Source organism: Monodon monoceros, unplaced genomic scaffold (genome assembly GCF_005190385.1).
Source record: "Monodon monoceros isolate NGI ecotype Baffin Bay Population unplaced genomic scaffold, NGI_Narwhal_1 Super_Scaffold_3, whole genome shotgun sequence".
Classification (NCBI taxonomy): Eukaryota; Metazoa; Chordata; class Mammalia; order Artiodactyla; family Monodontidae; genus Monodon; species Monodon monoceros.
Genome location: NW_021703780.1, coordinates 13,812,512 through 13,831,791, shown reverse-complemented (window position 1 = coordinate 13,831,791; position 19,280 = coordinate 13,812,512). Strand labels below are relative to the sequence as shown.

The window sequence follows — 19,280 nt, the reverse complement described above, 5'->3', positions numbered from 1 at the left end:
TTGGTTCATTTGTAAACCGTTCATACTGATGTCTCTTGACTCATTGAATAGTGTTTTTCGGCAGCCAGTGCAAATAGAAGAGGTGACATTTAAGACTGTCTCGTCTTGTTGTTTTGTTTGTTTCATAGGCAGAGAGGAAGGGAAGAGGCAATAGGGGTGATAAAAGTGAGGGCTTTGAAGACAGGGAGGTTAAGGTTTGAATTCTAGCCCTGGCTCCTTAGTTGTGTGTCCCAGGCCACATTTCTTAAATCTGCGATCCTCAGTTTTCTCATCTGTAAAATGGGGATGATGACAAGGTCTATCTTACAGGATTGCTGGAAGGATCAAATGAGCATTCACTGTATATTGCCTGTGGTAGGATCTCAGTACATAATTTAAAGAAAAGAAAGGAGGGGAAAGTATAGAATTTAAGGGCTGGAAAAAAAAAAACAAGAACTAAGGAAAGAGTTGTATCTTTGGGGGTACTCAGGGTAGGAGGAGCCCTTCACAGTCCTTCATGGGCAGGTTTGAATTCCAGACGGACCATTGAAACTTGGGAGGGCCTGGACCGCCTTCCCTGTTTTGGGTGTGATGTTCTACTGAAGCTCGACCTGATCCACAGAAGAGGGTGTTAGTTGCTGTGCAATGGATAGAAATATTACATTTTAAACATCTATTGTCTATACTTTACTACAATAAGAGAAAACCAATGAAAGCAAAAGTTCCCTTTGATTCCACCATCCCAGTCCATAAGTCACTATTAGGTGTTGTCTTTTAGTTCTTGACAATTTAACATATATCTTTTTTCACTTTTGCTTTTTCTATTTAGCATAAACATTCTGGTTTGCAACCTAGACTGGACAGTTATCCTTTGCAAAGATTATGTAATATACCATCAAGTTGTTTTCTCTTAATTTAGGTTTTGTATTATTTGTGGACATTCGAGTTGGTTCTAATTGTTTACTATTATAAAACGGCAGTGATTACCTTTGTACACTTAAGTATTTTCTTAGGATACAGTCACGTCAGAAGGCTTATTCCTAGATGGAGGGGCCTTGCTCTGAACTGCTTTGTAAAAGACAACATTTACATTGTTACTGATGATACATGACTATGTCTTGCTTCAACCTGATTAATTGTGGGACTTACTCTTTTTTGGCTAATTTAATAGGCTTCTTGGTTTTAAAATTTGCATTCCTTTGATCCCTCTCAGTCGCAGAACATTTCCATCTGTGTTTACTTACTGATTTTCTTTTATACAATTAGCAAACGGGGAGTCTTGATAATTTCTCATCTGTGCCTGTGAGCTCTTTGTGTGCTCTAGAAATTGATCTTTCTTAAAGTCATATGTACTGCAGCTGTTTCCCCAGTCCGATTGTTTTTCATTTGGGTTCTCTGACTTTTTGTTGTATGAAAGTCCAAGATTTTCTATGATGTCTCTTTTCTTCTGTGATCATACCCAGGGCCAGCCTGGAAGGAAGAAGGGAGATGACTGCAGCTCACATTCTGTACCTGGCCGGCCAGCAGCTCGGCTTGGCTGGAATAGTCCTCATTCTCAACTGCTCACCGCTCCCCTGTTGAACACCAGGGAACCGCTCCCTGTTGAAACCCTAGTGCTTTTCTACTGCCAAGGGCCCCTTTCTACTTTCCTTCCCACCTGTTCCTCACTTCTTGACCTTGATCCATCCTGGGCCAGTCTCCTAGATGTCTCGTCTCCTCTGCCCACCTTTGGGGCTCTCCGCCCTGTGTTACTGACCCCCGTTTCTCTCGGGGAGCCCTGCCGTGGGGGCCGTGCTGGAGGCCTGGCAGCCTCCCTCCCGTGGGCCTGGAAAGATAGTCAGGAGTTCCAGGCTTGGCGAGGTTGAACCCTTCTTCGAGGATCCTGGGTTGGGCTCTTCACACCATCTGCTGACTTAGTCCGACAGGCCACCTGCTGAGGAGTGAGCTTCGCGGGTTTGATTTTCATCCAGGTTAGACTGAGGGGCCCACTGCTGCCCAGCTTCCCTTGCTATTGTAGCTCTTCCCTGGAGAGAGCTCTGCGGGCAGGAGGGCAGGGGCAGTTTCCCGGGTATGGAGCTCTGGGGGAGTCTGGTCTCCAGACCTGAACTGGGACCAGTGGCCCTGCTGGGTTGCAGTGGTTTAAGATGTGCTGTCCCTCCTCAGTGGCCTTTCTCAATGTGCACTTGTTCTGGTCCAACCCGTTTTCCTCTCCGAGGCCAAAGTGAACATTTCTTACTCTTAGACATCTGTCTGCATCTCTGTTTCACCTCCTTGGTTTTTCATTGAAGTTCTGAATCCTTAACCTGGCCCAGCAGCTTTGGGGTCCCTTGCTTATCTCCCCGGCACTGTCACTCATCTGTTGCCCCTTCTTTGCTTCAGTCATTTAGCATTTCCTCCTTCAAAGTGCCCTGTCCTTTCTTATTATGTTACAGCTTTTAGTCGTGCTGTTCCCCTTCCTTGACATCCAACTACCCACCTCTATCTGTGTGGCTAACTTTGAATCTTGGTTTAGAGTCCTTTCCTCGGGCAGCCCGGGGACTAGTCCTGTGCTGCTTGTCGGGGATTCCCAGAGCCCCCTGCTGTTCTTCTCGTGTTGTAACATTTTGCACCTCTTTTCCCAGCTCAATGACAGCAGGGACAGCAAGGACTGTTTCCCCCCCTCCCCCCACCAACCATTCTTGGCATTTGGCATCCAGTAGGGCTGCAATAAATGTAAGCATTTCCCCTACAATGTGGGTTTGTATGATGCAAATTGGATGCAATTCCATCTCTTTATATAGACCATGACTTACAGGGTTGTGGTCTGGAGCCAGCCCTGGGGCCTAGTGGACCACAGTGGTGGAAAAAGCTATGGCATCTGTTGAATACCTTTGTGCATCAAAGAATGAGTGATAAAGGTGATCAAAATTTATAAGAGGGCTCTGCTCAGGAGAAGGAAAAGCCTAGTAACGAATTTTCTGGAACAAAAGCTATACGGAATAGATTGCTGGATTTGCTCAGTGATATTTAAATTTTATAGCACTACACTTATAACCACACCAAACACTATTATCATTGAACTTCAACACAGGAAAAAAAATTACTGTGTTGTTGAATGTCTAAAACTGTCTTTCTTTGCAATGAAAAAATGCCTGTTGGATTTCGATGACGTGAGGATTCTTAGAAACACCGCTAACCTGTGGGATGAATGAGTGGATTTGAGGTTCACCTCCTAAACACCTGTTCTCTGCTTTGATCAGTCTCCCTTACGTGCTCTTGTGACCCTGCTCTCTGATTCAGGTGAAAGTTCTTGGTGGGATAATTTTCCCAAGGAGATCATTTTATCTGGAAGAGAGTAGTTCTGGAGGCTTAAGCAAGGTTGGTCAAGTGGAGGTAAAGCACGCCATGGACCAGGGAGCCCTGAAACCCTCCTCTGCGTCACCCCGCCCAGGAGGAATGGGGCTGGTGGGGTGTGACCGTGGTGTCCCTGCCCCTTTGAGTTGGCGGGGACAACCTCCTCTCTCTTGCACGTGAGTTCGTCTGGAAGTTGCCCTGTTGGTGGTGGGTGAAAATACCATTTCCAGGGAGAGGGTGTCCATTGGTGATCACTGACGTGAGGGTCTGCATGCTTCTGATGGAGGTTCTGACAGGTGTGGAAAGGGGTCTGACATTAGAACCGAGGCCTGGGCCCATTGTCCACTGCAGCACCCCAAAGCCCTTTCTACCTTGCTCTGTTCTGGCAAGTTCCAAATGGGGCAGAAAGGACTCTGGATGAATTTTGTTTTGATAGTTCTTCCCCTTTTCAAGGCTTCGTGCTGTAATCCAGACCATTGAGAAGTATGACCCCAAGTTGTGGCTTTTTTGGGAAGACAGTCTTTTTATAAGGAGCTGGGAAGGGAATGTTTCCCTTTGGCTGCTGCCTCTGGTGCCTGATCTGACACTTTTCATAAGATTAGCAGTTTTGTTCCTCTTGTAAGTGGTCGTAGGCCCATAAGACAAGTTACCTATTATTTGTTGACAGGAGAAAAGATTATCTAGTTTTTATTTAGAAATCTTCTTCCATAAAACCTTGTTTTCTGTTGCATTTGAAAGAAATACAGTGATAGCATCTAAGCCCAAATTTTGGTGTTTTACTTTGGCTTTCCTGTTCTGCTGAAGCCTCTGTAACCCTTTGTACCTCTCTCTACTCTTCAGAAGGAACAGGTTATATATTTTTTTCCATCTCAGAGTCATCCAAATGAACAGGACTTTTTTTTTTTTTTTTTTTAAACATCTTTATTGGGGTATAATTGCTTTACAATGGTGTGTTAGTTTCTGCTTTATAACAAAGTGAATGAACAGGACTGTTTTAACAATCTGTGCAAACAGATGCAAAAAAAGGGGGAAGACTACTTTCTTTTTTTTTTTTTCCCTCCCAGCAAGGTTTAGATCCATTTTGGTCATCCTAGAGATTAGAATAGGCCAATGTGAGTAAGAAGCAATGTGAAATGAAGAAATATTTTTTCATGTGTCCTTGAAACATGGGTCTTACCCAGGAGTATTGAGCCTTCTCCAAACAAAACTCTGGAAGTCACAGTTCATATCATCTTTAAGCCCTGGAGAGAGGGTTATTAATCTATGAAAATGAACAAACACTAGCAGTTTGCTATTCTGCTGTGCAGAGAACATTCCATGACCTGACTAATCTCGGAGTTTCTTTCTCTAAATGCTGCACTTTTTACCCTGAAGTCTCAGGAGATGATTTCCTTAAAAAAGTTGTTTTAAACTTTTCCATTTTAAATGTGCAGGGTCTTCAAAGACTTCACTGGGATGGAAGTCCTATGTTTTCCTGTATCTCTTACAGGACTGGTCACAACTACCCTTTTCTCTTGGTGGTGTTTTGCAGTCTGGGCCTCCGATTTAGTAAACATAGCCCCAAGGACCACAGTCATCTGGACTGTGTGCAGTAGCTAGTGTGTCATGGGTCCATCTCAGCTGATAGTAGCGTATCACAGGAGTCAGAGTGCCTCGTATGACTGGTTGCCCTGGGCAGTCCTAATGATTCCCTAGAGCAGAGAGTATCCTCTTCCTTTTCTAGAGGAGGAAACAAAACCTAAGAGGTTAACAGATTTGCTAGGTTTCAGGGCTAAAACACACATGGCTTGTGCTGTCACCTGGGCCTTCCGACCTGCATGAAGTTCAGTGCTTTCTCCATCACCTTGTGAAGCCGAGATCCCCCAGGCCTTATGCAGTTGTGTCTCTGAATCTGTAGACTGAAAAGACAGAACTTTGCTTCATCGAAGGGGCCTAATAGAGCAGTTTTGAGATGGAGCTGGAAAGATGGAGAAAGACGAGTACAGCCCCTTGAATGTACACCATTCCCTCTTATAAATTTTGACTTAGTTTTTGTAGTGCCTAAGCTTGAACTTGACGGATAGGTAGAGAGTGTTTTTTCTTCTGCAGCCACTACACCTTTAAAGTTAAGCTTCTCGAGCTATATTTCCTTTAATGCACCAGTGTCAGCAAAGTTAAAAACATCAGGAAATTGTATTGATCTCATCCATGGAATCTTGAAAACTGATGCCGTCTTCTCTGGGAAGTTCTTTCCTATGTGGGTGGGAAGGCATTACAGTCAGGTCACTTCCATATTGGTAGGTCCCTCCTGTCTTTCTGCTGGATGCTACAAAAAGAGGGTAGAGGAAGCTCATGCAGCCCCCTGTGAATCAGATGTATGCCTCCTGGTCTGGAGAGAGCCAGTACGAGACACTGAGTTGCTTTCATGATGAGTATCTGCTGTCCTAGGACATCTAGCAGTTAGTCTTTTAGTAAAAATCACCATCCATCTCTTGATGCCAGAAACACGTATAATAACTGTTAAGAAGCCTTTTCTGTCTCTGCAGAAGTAATTGGTGCTGACGACCGTGCTGTTGGTTTCAGAAATACTTGGAGTCTGATTCTCTTTGAGGCTTACGGAAGCTAGATTTTATATGTGGAGTCCTCCTCAGTGATTCTGCAAACCAGACAAAGGCCATCTCTCTTGTAGTCCTCCTCCCGGCAATCTCTTTACAGCTTTTTCCTAGGAGTCAAGGCGCTATAGCCTAGCTGGGGAGTTTTGCTTGGTGACGGAGTAGCTAAGAATGTTTCTCTCTAACAGGTCACAGAGAGCACTGGTGGACGTCTCTCCTTGCCCCAAGATCTTCGGTGGAAGTCCACGGGACTTGGTGTCTGTGCCGTTCAAAGTATATATGAACTCGCCAGGAGGCATAATGCGTCACCATTTAATTCTGGGCCACCCTAAAGGATGACACCCAGCTTCAGAGACCGCCTCTTGGACATCAGCCCTGAGATCCAGTGTTTTAGCTCCCCATTGTCTGAAATCCGTTTCTGACCGAGTTTGAGCTGCCTTAGGCTTAGGCATTCAATGGCCAGGACCATGTTGCAGCTCCACACCTTTTGTCCCTTTCAGAGCAGCAGCTCGCTCTGAGCTCTTGTTGAGTCTTTTACACAGATACGCTAGAAAACAGGCACCAACCCATTCTTTCCATCTTGGCATTTTCCCACAAGCCTAGTCCTGGGATGACCTGGAGCGGAGAGGCAGTGGAGGATAAATTCATCTTGTACAGACTTGTTCCTGCTAGTTCTAGCCTGTCTCTCGCCACAGATCTAGCTTTTAAATCCTCAAGTGATTGGTTTTGCGTAGGAATGGGTGGATTGTTGGATCGCAATAATTTTCTCCCTGAATTTCTAGTGTTTATATAAGCAGATGTATATAAAAAAAGTTCTGTCATTGGTGTAAACAGCAGGGCCTATTTTTAATAGTTACAGGTGCTTAAAGATGGTGCAGAATAAAAATGTTTTTTTTCTTTATTGCAAGTTGCAACACAACCAAAAGTCTATATTAATGTTTTGCCAGGAAAGGGTCAACACGGAAAATTTGCAACAAAGACGAACTAGAATAGAACCAGTGCAAACAGAAGCTGACAAATATATGCCCCATGTTGGGAGTTCAGCCCCTGGAATGTTATGTAGGACAAAAGGAATGGAAGAGGTATTTCAGTAACATTTTGTTCTGTGTCAAAAACCTTGTGAAATATAAATCTGCTGTGTATTGGAGAATGGATACAGCAATTGATTCAGGTTGAATAGCTTTCATTTAACTAGAATATCCCACAGAAAGCCGTTCTTGTTCTGACAACCATAGTTTTGTTTTTCTTGACTTAAAGAAAATTGAATTCATGTTTACATATTTTATGGGATTGTTTTATGGACAAAGACACAGGTCAAATCCCATCTCAGCACAGTGGCTATTGTTAAAGCAAATAGAAACATTTCTAAATGAAATAAAAACCATTTCTAAGCCATGGCCTGTGGCCCATAGTAATCCTACTACATTGGTGTTATGAAACCGTTTGCAACTATCAATAATTCAGTCGTAGATGTGCTTTTTTTCTAATTCTGTTTTTAAAAAATATTCTAGTCTCTTGCCAACACACATACCCATGCATATACTTCACTGATTTGCATAGTAGAGAAGGAAGAATATGAATATGTATAATAGGAGTCAACTTTATTTTGGACTTTCTGGAACAGATCACTTTTTTTTTTCCTCCACATGATGGCTCCCTGAATTGCTTCCAATTATTGAACTTTCATAATTGCCCACAACTCTGTCTGTGTCCTTCTGACGGTCTTGCCATGTCAACCAACCCAGCCAAAAGCTAGTAGCCAGTGATAGTGGCTTAAGAAGCTGGACCTCAGAATACCCCCGCCAAGGCCGTTCTGTTATTCTCCATTTGTACACTTCTCAAGAAGAAATTAGGTGCTTGTTGTTGAGTTTTTTCAATTCCCAGATCATTCTGGCATTGATCTTGGACTCCTTTGCAAACTATTACTCCTGAAACATTTTGGCTCTCTGTGACCTATTGTTCAGTAGAATCTGAGGTTTTCCAGGTACCTCAAAGACTTACATTTTAGGGAAATTGATCAAAAGAAAACTTCTCTAGGAATAAATGTCTTTTAGGTTTTAGCTCTATTCTACCTTCAAGGTTCTTACCTGGATGCCTTATATTTTATTTCCTTTCTGTATTTATACTGATTTGATACTTGGGTTTACTGTTTTCTGTTTGGAAACAGCTTTTAAAAAGTAACACAGAGCTTAAAAATATAAAACAGTTCCAACCTGCTCCATTCTTACCTTGACTATCTTTTCTGCCTTATTGCTAGACCACTGCTTCTCTTTCTGCTTCTCTTCTGGGATTTTATCTGCTCAGCAGTTCTAGTGTGTGATTCTGAATTCTATGGTTTGAGTTTCCTGACCAACTTCTCTTTGCATCTGAGTCTATTTCCTGTGCGTAGAGCTTTGGCATTCCATTCTCCGATCCCAGTCAAAAGTGAAACTTTTAGTGCTAATAAGATTAGTCCTTGCGACACTATTAATTCTTTACTCTCCATTTCTCACTCCATTGTTGTTTCTCAAAGGCCAACATTTCTTTGTTATTAAGAACGTCATTAGGAGATGGTAACTACACTTAATGTGATCATTTCACAGTGTGTACAAATCTTGAACCATGATGTTGTACACCTGAAGCTAATGTAATGTTTTATGTCAGTGATACCTCAATTTAAAAAAAAAGAGGAGAAAAAAACCCCACTTCATTTTGGTGTCACTTCCTTAAGACCTCCTGGATTTTTGTTTTACTGATACACTCCACAGCTTCAAACTGCAGGAACCATCAACAGGTCTTTGACAAATCAGTTGTCCCTACACATGGTTTACAATATTACACTTGCTGTTTAAAAGTAATTAAGCTTCTCTCAGTGTTCCTTGCTGTGGGTCAGGAACTTTATTTGCTGTGCCACCCAACACAGAAGTTAATCACAAATGGGTCCTCTGAACCAAATAATTAAAAATAGAGCAAAGTTTCTGAACCAGGCGGTTGGCAGAAAAGTCTGTACTTCCATCTGTGCATGGTTAGGAAAATATTTCATGATACTGAAATAGCATCAGCCTTGCTCTCTTTTGTGTGAGAGTGTATCTGTGTGACTGCATGTCATTCAGTGCTCTGAATGTTTGTTTGACAGTTAGCTAATCATATATATATATATGTATGTATAAAAGTCACTGGCAAAGAAACAGGAAAGCAAATCCAGGTGTTCGGTGCATACATTCTTTATTTGCTGGTTTCTGTGAAGGGATAATGGTCTTGCTGTTGCTTTTCTGTTTAGTGAAAGTTTGCTCTAAGCATGTGCTTCAGAAACTTAAAGAGCATTACATTTTTTTTTTTTTTTTTGCGGTACGCGGGCCTCTCACTGTTGTGGCCTCTCCCGTTGCGGAGCACAGGCTCCGGACGCGCAGGCTCAGTGGCCATGGCTCACGGGCCCAGCCGCTCCGCGGCATGTGGGATCTTCCCAGACCCAGGCACGAATCCGCGTCCCCTGCGTCGGCAGGCGGACTGTCAACCACTGCGCCACCAGGGAAGCCCAGGCATTACACTTTGACTTGAAAATCTTTACGTCTTTTGATTCTCTGTCTATGAATAGCCTTTGCTAATAGCTTTTAGGAACTGTTCTTAGGTGAAATGCTGATGGATCAGTTTCAGTTTGGAATATGGACGGTTAGGAGTTTCTGCTCTCTAGAAGGAGACGTATGCCAGGAATATATATCAAACTCATAAACGCTTTATGACAGAGGTACAGACATGCAAGTGACTGATTTTGAGAGAAATGTAATCCTTCAGTTTGGATTTTCCTTTGTTTTCACCAGTAATCAGTAACTTTCCAAATATGTTCAGTTTTGGCCAGTTCTAAACCGATGCTATGACTTTAAAAGTATATTTTCTATTTATAAGGTTCTAATTGCTATATAAAATAAAGATTATTCCCCTCTGGTATTTCTCTATTGCAACTCTCTCTCTTTATCCCTGGAAAAGTCTTATTTTTTCGTTGATTTTCTTTCTCCTGGGAGAGCCACTGTATTAAATAACAACTAATGCCCAATAAATACACCAAAGGGAGATTTAAGAATTATTAAGAGAAAAAAAAAAAAAAAGGAAATGTCTTAATTTTCTTCCTTTGGCTCCGAAACATATGTATTTCTCAGAGTTACCAGTTTCTTTATGCTTCCGGACACTTAGAGCCTAGGCATACTCTTAATCCTGTGATAATAGAATTAAATACTGAAATTAAGAGCTGTGGATTGACCATGCTCACATAAATTGAAATTAAGGAAGGAGGAATATCTTCGATGAATGTCGTTATTAAGGTAGCAGCTAATTCTTGAGTTTAGCTGTGAAGATCAACTAAAGTTGATGATAGTTTGATTATTGAGGTACTTTGTCATTCATGAAACTCAGAATTTAATAGTTTGATCATTTGGGCAGTTTGTCATTGATGATGTTTAAGAGACCGTACACATCTTTCTGTCCAACCTCCTGAATTTACATTCAACTTCATTTTGTTCACTTCTTGCAAACCTGTGAATGCCCAGAGGGAACGATAAAGTTGAATAAATTGTGGCCTGTGGCTTCAAACAAATTAATCTTTGATTTCTTTTTCAATATTATTGGGGGAATAGCTTTTTTTATTTTTATTTATTTTTAAATTTTATTTTTTGGCTGTGTTGGGTCTTCATTGCTGCGCGCAGGCTTTCCCTAGTTGCAGCGAGCGGGGGCTGCTCTTCGTTGCCGTGCGGGGGCTTCTCACTGTGGTGGCTTCTCTTGTTGTGGAGCATGGGCTCTAGAGTGCGGGCTCAGTGGTTGTGGCGCAGGGGCTTAGTTGCTCCGTGGCATGTGGGATCTTCTCGGACCAGGACTCGAACCCGTGTCCCCTGCATTGGCAGGTGGATTCTTAACCACTGCGCCACCAACGAAGCCCGGGATAGCTTTTAAAAAGATACACATGGATTTTGCTAATTATTATTTGCTAATGTAAGATATTAGGATTTAACATATTTTGTGCGCTCTGAGTACTCATAAGGGCGAACGGTAGATGTCCTATTTTTGTTTTTGGCCGTACCATGTGGCCTGTGGGATCTTAGTTCCCCGACCAGGGATCGAACCCCTGCCCCCTGCACTGGGAGCACGGAGTCTTAACCACTGGACTGCCAGGGAAGTCCTGAATGGTAGATGTCTTTAGACTTTTTTTTTTTTTTTTTTAATTTTTTTTTAAATTTTTTTTAATTTTTTTTTGTCTTTAGACATTAAAGTTAGTGCTGGATTGATCTTCTCTTGTACGAGACAGCTGACATTGCTGATATTAATTAGACTCCCCGGAAAGGGTGCCTGGATACTCAAGTTCTTCACCCTTTGCTTGTGGGAGTGTTAAATTTGTTTCTCTCATTCATTTCGGCATCTTCTGGTCAACAATATATGGCCTTTCATTTAAAAACACTGCATTTGATTGTTGATATCTTTATTCAATAAATCATTTGGTTGGTGAATATTGATTTACCAGATTCATGATCCCAAACACAAGAAACAGCACACACACTAAAGAAAGGTCATTGTGCAGAGAACCTATCCTTTTAATAATAGTAATGGCTAGCTGGCATATTGAGGATTTCGGGTATGTCAGCCACTGTGCTGACCACTTAATCTTCACAGTAAACCTAGTTGGTACTTATTATCTCCACTCAACAGATAAGGTAATTGGGTTAGTAGCTTGCCCAAGGTCACACAACTAGTAACTGGGAGGATTGGGATTCAACTCATACCATTTTAACTTCACACCCTGTGCTCTTAACTACTTATACTTTATCGCTTACCACCCATGTCATCGCGAGACTTGCAAGATTGCTTTCATGAATGTGAGCTATATACAAAAGCATAGTTGCAAACCAAGATAAACTATAAAGAATAAGGATTCAGTGAGCACTCAGCTAACTCTCCACCCAGATTTCATAATTACCACGAATTCGATGTCCTCTCTGTGGGGTCCTCCCCCATCACATCACCTTTCTTCCCACCTCAGAAGTAGCCACTAAAGAAAAATGATGTTTGAAAACATTTTTAACAAAAGTGCACAAAAACGTATCCCAGCCAGATGCTCATTTTGTTTTCCCTCCTTTTTCTCCTCTCTCCTCGCTGCTCGGTCATCTCATCTCTCGGTCATCCCTCCTTTTTCTCGCCATTGTGGGGCATGAAGAGGAACTGAGTCAGATCTGCGTCAAAAGGTCAGGGAGAGTGTCCTCTGCTGTGATGTGCAGGCCTAAATGCCATGACTGGTATGGGGGATTTTGTGGTGGGGTGATAGTTTCTTTGGTGCTCTCAGAGGACGCGTCCCCTCTCAAGCAAGGCGTGCTCTGGAGGGATGCTAACAAACAGACCATCTGAGGGGATGATTTAATGTGACTTGGGCTGACACATCTCTAAAAAGCTTGTCAGGTTATAAGTCACAAATATTAGCCATGCAGACATGTGGTTCCTTAACAGTGTGACTCTTAAAATAGCGAAACGTTTTTGGTAACCAATGTGAGGGCACTTCATAACACAATCAGAAGCCATTGAGTAGAACACGTTAAGATAGTGTAACCTTGTTGTCCCCTAATGCTTGAATGGTGTCTTTCAGCAAGTAGTAAATACCTTGGACAATATGTAAAAATCAAAATGGGTTCGGGCCTGGTGGGAATAATATAATTCTTTCATCAGTTGAAAAGTACATTCTAGTAATTAACTACATTAAAAAAATAAGCAAAGGAGGTTTTTGGTTTTTGTTTGCAAATCGTACCCTGTTGCATGAAATTTTTTCCAAGGGTCATGCAATTCTGTAGGAGAAGGTAGCAATTTAATGCACTCTTAGCTATTAAGGGCTTAGAGCTAGGTTACTTTTAAGTTACTCCCATGTCATTACAAAAATATGTAATGAATTTAAAAGATTAAAAATAATCACATCTAGTTGAACATAAAAGTGCTTATAAAGGCATATGTGTGTATCTGTATGTAGTCATTTGCACATACACATTTATATATGTATGTCTTGTATTAATTTTTTCTGGTGTTGCATGTGTTTGTAGGTATAGATATAGCATGCACTCTTTACAGAACTAATGTTAGGGGACCCTTTTATGAACTAACTATATGATTTGGAGCTTTATCAAATGTGATTTTTTTCAAAGGTCACAATTTTGGCCTGTAATAAAAAGCAGTATAGTATTGAGGTTAAAGTGTGCATATGTGTCTGTCTATATCTTCTCTCTCTCATCTTTTTGCTTAGAGAAAAATCTATGCTCAAGGATACCAATGTGCCTACTAATAACTTAAAATATGAAAAAAAGAGCTACATATGACACTTTGTTGCAGTGTTGTACATTGTCTCAAAAACATGCTGTAAAAATATGGAAACTAGAAAAATCTTGGCAAATGTAGCCTAAGAGTGTAGCTGATTTAAAAGCTGCATTTGAGTATTCTAAGTACGGTTCTGTGACAGCTATTACTGTAAGAATTGGCACAGCTAAGAAAATTTACACTTTAATACTTTAGAGCAAATAATTGCTTAGGAGGCTTTAAATAGCACAGGAAATGTGTAGAGTGTTTACTTGACATTTGTTATATTGAACACTAATACTGAAACAGATTCTTTGACCACAGAGAATGCCAGTGTAGGTGGGATGGGGGTAGACGGGAGAGAGACAGACAAAAAACAGCCAGCATGATTAGATAAAAATAAAATGGCAAATGAGCTTTTTCATGATAGAGCTATAGCAGCAAAATAAAATGCCCATTTGTTCTATCAAATTGTCTTGGAGTGTGGTAGCAGAAAGCAAAGTAAACAACTCCCTGGGGTTAGGTTTCTCCTGGTTTTAAGGTCCTGAAGTATGCTCGAGGCTCTCTTCAAAGCCTTCCAGCCCTTGGCTACTCTGGTTTAATTTTTAAGGTCCTGAAAGCGAGAGGAATGACCTCCCTTTTTATAAAACAGAAAGAAAAAAAATCCCTCTTGTTATCTGTTTAATCTGCACACGCTTGTGAGTGTTTTTTTACGATAGCTCTGGTGCCCTCATTTCTCAGTGCAGCTCAGTACTTGTGATGTTCCCTCCCCGCCCCCCGAATGCATGTTGCACTCCCAGAGCCGCCTTTTCACCCTTGCCAGGCACTGTTCATGCGATTCTTATCCTAGGATGGGGTCTAGTGCAGTTGAGTGCTGCCCTAACTGCAGAGCATTTCTTTTTGCACCAACTGCTTACCATGCACTGTGATTCAGCTGCATTTAATGAGAAGAAAACAGGATATACTTTAGGCTACTAAATCCTGTCCCATTCATATATATTTGAGTCAATTGTACAGTGTCTTAAAGGGAGTTTTAAATGCCTATGTTAAAAACGAATTGGTATGTGTGATAGGTCCAAGAATGTGAAATTGTGCAATGTTAATGAAGTTTGTTAAAAGCTGCTTCCTTCTAGCTTGTCAACATGAGCCGCTGTAAAATACCCAAGGGAATTTTTTTTTTTGTGGTACGCGGGCCTCTCACTGCTGTGCCCTCTCCCGCCGCGGAGCACAGGCTCCGGACGCGCAGGCTCAGCGGCCATGGCTCACGGGCCCAGCCGCTCCGCGGCATGTGGGATCCTCCCGGACCAGGGCACGAACCTGTGTCCCGTGCATCGGCAGGCAGACCCTCAACCACTGTGCCACCAGGGAAGCCCCTACCCAAGGGAATTTTGAAAACAGCAATCAAGAGTCAAAACTTCACGGTGCAGTGTGGCCCAGCACCCAGAACACTCTGCGGTGGAGAGGCTGTATTTATGGCTTTGCCACTGACTGGAGAGTTGACCTTGAATAAATCATGTTTAACTTCTCTGTGCTTCAGTTAGCTTTTGAAAGACATGTGTGGTTGTGTATAGCCAGTGGGAAGGCAATAACAAGTGCACAACAAAAGGAGAACTTGAAGGAAAATTTTATTATAAAAGAGCCGTGGGCATGAATGCAAGCCTTATGTAGGCTACTATAAATAAGTCTTGGTACACATGGCTCCTAAGAAATGTAGAGGGTTTTATTCTAATACTCTTCCTGTATTTTGTAGAATTAAAAAAAAATATATATATAGTTTTACCTTTTAATTCCAGAAAGCTTTGTGTTCAGACATTTTTTTTAATAAGTTCCACCTTATATAAAGGGATTTTTCTTCCTTTAGAATGTTACAATTTAAATTGTAATTGAGCAGTAACAAATATCATTTAATATACAAAGACATTTAATTTTATTTTTAAAAGGGAATTCCAAGTTGTTACTTATTTTAAAAAGTTTATTTCTTTTTAGTCTGTTGCTACCCCTGCAGTGATCTCAGTGGTTTTTCATTCATCCGGGGAGTAAGGAAGAAGAGTGTCCAACATTTAATATGCCTGAAACACTAGCAAGCACAAAACACTTAAGTACCCTTGTGACTTACGGTCAGTGGGCCTGTTTCCCCTTCCTAGTGTGTCAGCAATCAGCTGGAAGGACCAGAATCCATAGGTGAAAGTAAGATATAACCATGGGGATTGAGAATCAAAGGAGGGCTTTTTAGTTTGTGGTGCCCAGAGCCACACATCATTGCAGGAAGTTGTCGGGTCTCAGGAAACCAGTCGCTGATAGGTCCCCCTAACCCACATCTCCCTGGTCAAGCCCTGGCAGTTAAATTGCCTCATTTAAGTTACATTGTTGTAAAAGGGACATAAGTACTGGAGGTCCAGATGCTGCAATTTGAACAAAAGGTTATGAGCTTTCCATGTTACTGAGAGCCTAACTCCGGAGTCTCAGGTGGAGTTGTGCCGTGTGTAAATATAAGCCTCCAGCTCTGAGCTTAAAGAAAACATTTCAAAGAAAGCCAGAGAAAAAGCTTATAGATTTAGCACCATATCCATGACTCACTCTCTTTGCTCTTTCCGTCCAGCTGTTACTCATTTTACCTCGAACCCTACAAGAAGGCTCCGTGTGATGTTTTCCCTTTGGCTGCTTTGCCAAAAATACAAATACACGCCTTGGGAGAATAAGGGTGAGAGAGAGAAGAGACAGAGGTCACAATTTTTTTTTAAAATTTATTTTATTTTTGGCTGCGTTGGGTCTTCGTTGCTGTGCGCGGGCTTCAGTAGTTCTGGCTCGCAGAGCACAGGCTCAGTAGTTGTGGCACACGGGCTTAGTTGCACCGCAGCATGTGGAATCTTCCCAGGCCAGGGCTTGAACCTGTGTCCCCTGCATTGGCAGGCGGATTCTTAACCACTGCGCCACCAGGGAAGTCCAAGGTCACAGTTTTTAATCCTGGTTCTGCTGATAACAAACTCCATGACCAGCTACTTTGTACAAAAACGGAGGATGGTTTTGAAATTAGTTCTCAGTTGCCAGATGGCAGCCATCTCTCTGTAGAAGGGCTTGTCTCAGATGTCCACTGTGTTTGGATTGCTGAGGTACCACTTGGATCAGCTCTCCTGGGCTTTTGGAAGTAGCCCTGGAGGTGTGACAGCAGCCTTAAGAATCCTTAGCAATTGGGACTGAATTATCAGGAGAACAGGAAGGGATAAAGGCTATGTGATAGGGAACAGGGTGCCAAGCTATTCTGAAGCTGCTACTTAAACTTGGCCTGTTATGCCTGTGTGTTCGGTTATCGTTGGATATCCCAGGACTTCGTATTTCCTGTGATACGAATACCAGCCCTGCCACTTACTAGCTTGGTCAAGTCACTTAATGCCCCAGTTTCTGCATCTGAAAAGTGGGGATTATAATCAGCATGAGGATTAAATAAATCAATATATGTAAGACACTTAGAAGAGCACTTGGTACCTGGTAAATGCTGTTGATGCTCAGTACCGTTATCATGTTATTGTTCTCCTTTGGGGTTTTCTAATTTATCTGTGTAGTGTTTAGGGCAAAGTAACAGGCATGTGGGAGGTGGTGGTGGTGGCGTGGGTGAGAGGGTGACCGAGGGTGGTAGAGAGTGTGGACATAACCTGGGGTCCACCCCAGGTCTCAGCCTTTACCTGTGCATATCGTGTTTATTTCTGACCACCAGGCTTGGCTCAGATTCTTTCCTCACCCCTCTGCCTTTACTCCCACATTCTGCCCTGCCGTGAACGTCCAGCATGAGCCTCCCCTTCTCCAGGACGGAAAGGTTTCCCCAGCTATTTCAGCCTAAACCAGTCTCCTTCCCCACTTCCCTCAGCTCCTGTGTACTTGTCTGCACAGCTCATTTTATCGTGTCATTATTGCTTCATTCCGTTTCTTAGAGGTCCTGCTTCCCGGTCAGCCTCCATGTGACTGGGGGCTCTTGCCGCCTCTCAGGGTCCAGGGCAGTGAGGCAGAAAGAGCAAGGATCAGGGAGGAAAGGAACCTGCTTCCCTCTCTCTAATAAACTCAGCATGCTCATGGCATTTGATCTCTCTAATCCTCAGAGCTTTGCAGGTAAAATGAGCGTCTGGACTAAGTGACCTCTAAATTTTCCCTTGCAGCTTCATCGTTTGAGAGTAGTACAGATGTGCATAAATCTGTGTAGAAGGAGTGAACAAATGTCCACTCTCCAGTTGCTCAGGACAGCTTTAGTTATTTTTGTGCCCAGTAGCATCTCTGCTTGGTGAATGGAAGAAACAGTCTACATGATGAAGGTTTCACTTTCATTGGACAGAAATTTTGTTCGTTTTGATCCTTTCGTGGTCTGAATTCGTGTCCACATCTGAGTTTATATTAGTAATTTTCCAGTGAAAAGATTTTCTGTGCTAAAAAGTAATACAAATTATATCACAGACAAAATATTGAGTACATCAGAAAGGAAAAGAGTACATAAGAAAGCACTTTAGAAGTACCTGTTTGCATGCATTGCTATTTTATATAATATAAATATAAAGCTCTCATAGTGTATTCACTTAATAATTTATTGCTCATTTTGAAGTTTTTCTGTAAGTACTTAAGAGATTTAAAACTATATCTTTTTTTAATTGAAGTTTAGTTAATGTACAATATTGTATAAGTTACAGGGGTACAATATAGTGAGTTCACAATTTTTAAAGGTTATACTCTACTTATAGTTATTATAAAATATTGGCTGTATTTCCTGTGTTGTGCAATATATCCTTATAGCTTATTTTATAAATAGTAGCTTGTATCTCTTAACCCCCTACCCCTATCTTGCCCCTTCCCCCTTCCTCCTCCCCACTGGTAACCACTAGTTTGTTTTCTCTGTCTGTGTGTCTGCTTCTTTGAAACTATATCTCTTTTTAAAAGTTTATGATTTGGGCTTATTTTCTTATTCATATTAGGCATCTTATCTGAACCCAATTTACCGAGCACTTATTATTATTTTTGGTATGTTAGGAGAATTGATATATATATATATATATATATATATATATACACACACACACACAGTAGCTGAAATTTCTACCATCGTCTTAATATTTTGGCATTATTTATACATTTCATTTATTCCTCTTCCCTAATTATCTACATCTGGATCAAAAATTGATAGTTCCGGGCTTCCCTGGTGGCGCAGTGGTTGAGAGTCCGCCTGCCGATGCTGGGGACACGGGTTCGTGCCCCGGTCCGGGAAGATCCCACGTGCCGCGGAGCGGCTGAGCCTGTGAGCCATGGCCACTGAGCCTGCGCGTCCGGAGCCTGTGCTCCGCAATGGGAGAGGCCACAACAGTGAGAGGCCCGCGTACAGCAAAAAAAAAAAAATAATAAATAAATTAAAAAATTGATTGTTCCTTTATCATATTTAAGGCATCCATTTACTTTATGATTTTATGAATCTTTGAAAATTTTGAACTTACTGATCTTAATTTACTAGGGCAAGAGAGAGGGAGGGAGAGATAGAAAGAGACGGAATGGAATTTGGCCATTTATTTATGGCTGTAACCGTCTTTGTACATGAGAGGAATGACTTCATAATTGAGGAGGCTTTTGGTAATAAGCCACTATGTTTTCAAGTGAATTACTCTCTGGAAAAAAATAGCCTTTGAAATATTATGTCATACAAGTTCAGACCAAGGAGGGAGTAAGTTGACTATTTAGTTAGGCTCCATATGGCTTGAACTCTTGGGAGAGCCACCTGAAACAGGACCCTGTTAAGAAATTATTCTGTGTCATACATAATTGTGTTCAAGAGGTCTTGGTAATTTGCATTGAAAAATGATAATTGGCATCATCCTCAAAGATGAGTTCTGTGACCTTAGATGTTTTCTGATTCAGCTTAACAGTGACACTAAGATTTATACTGAAACCTCTTCGAATATTACTGGGAACACCCCACCCCCAACTTTTTATAGTTCACTGAGTGTGAAGAGCTCCTTCCTAGTATTTCATCTTAATCCAGTGATTGGCTTCCATGTTATAACCAAAAGGAAAACGTCTCTGGGTGTGGTGGGGAAGGGGAACTTGCTGGACACGGGG

General features: G+C 41.8%; 1 protein-coding gene across 3 annotated transcripts in view; it reads left to right on the top strand.

The window, feature by feature from the left end:
- ATXN1 (ataxin 1) overlaps positions 1-19,280 on the top strand; it is a 386,096-nt gene that overhangs the window by 7,466 nt on the left and 359,350 nt on the right. Inside the window, exon 2 of one of the 3 annotated variants that reach the window (XM_029242537.1) lies at positions 12,079-12,157. The exons of the other annotated variants lie outside the window; for them this stretch is intronic. The gene's annotated coding sequence lies outside the window, so the exon portion shown is untranslated. The remainder of the gene's footprint in view (positions 1-12,078; positions 12,158-19,280) is intronic. 3 annotated transcript variants of the gene reach the window in all.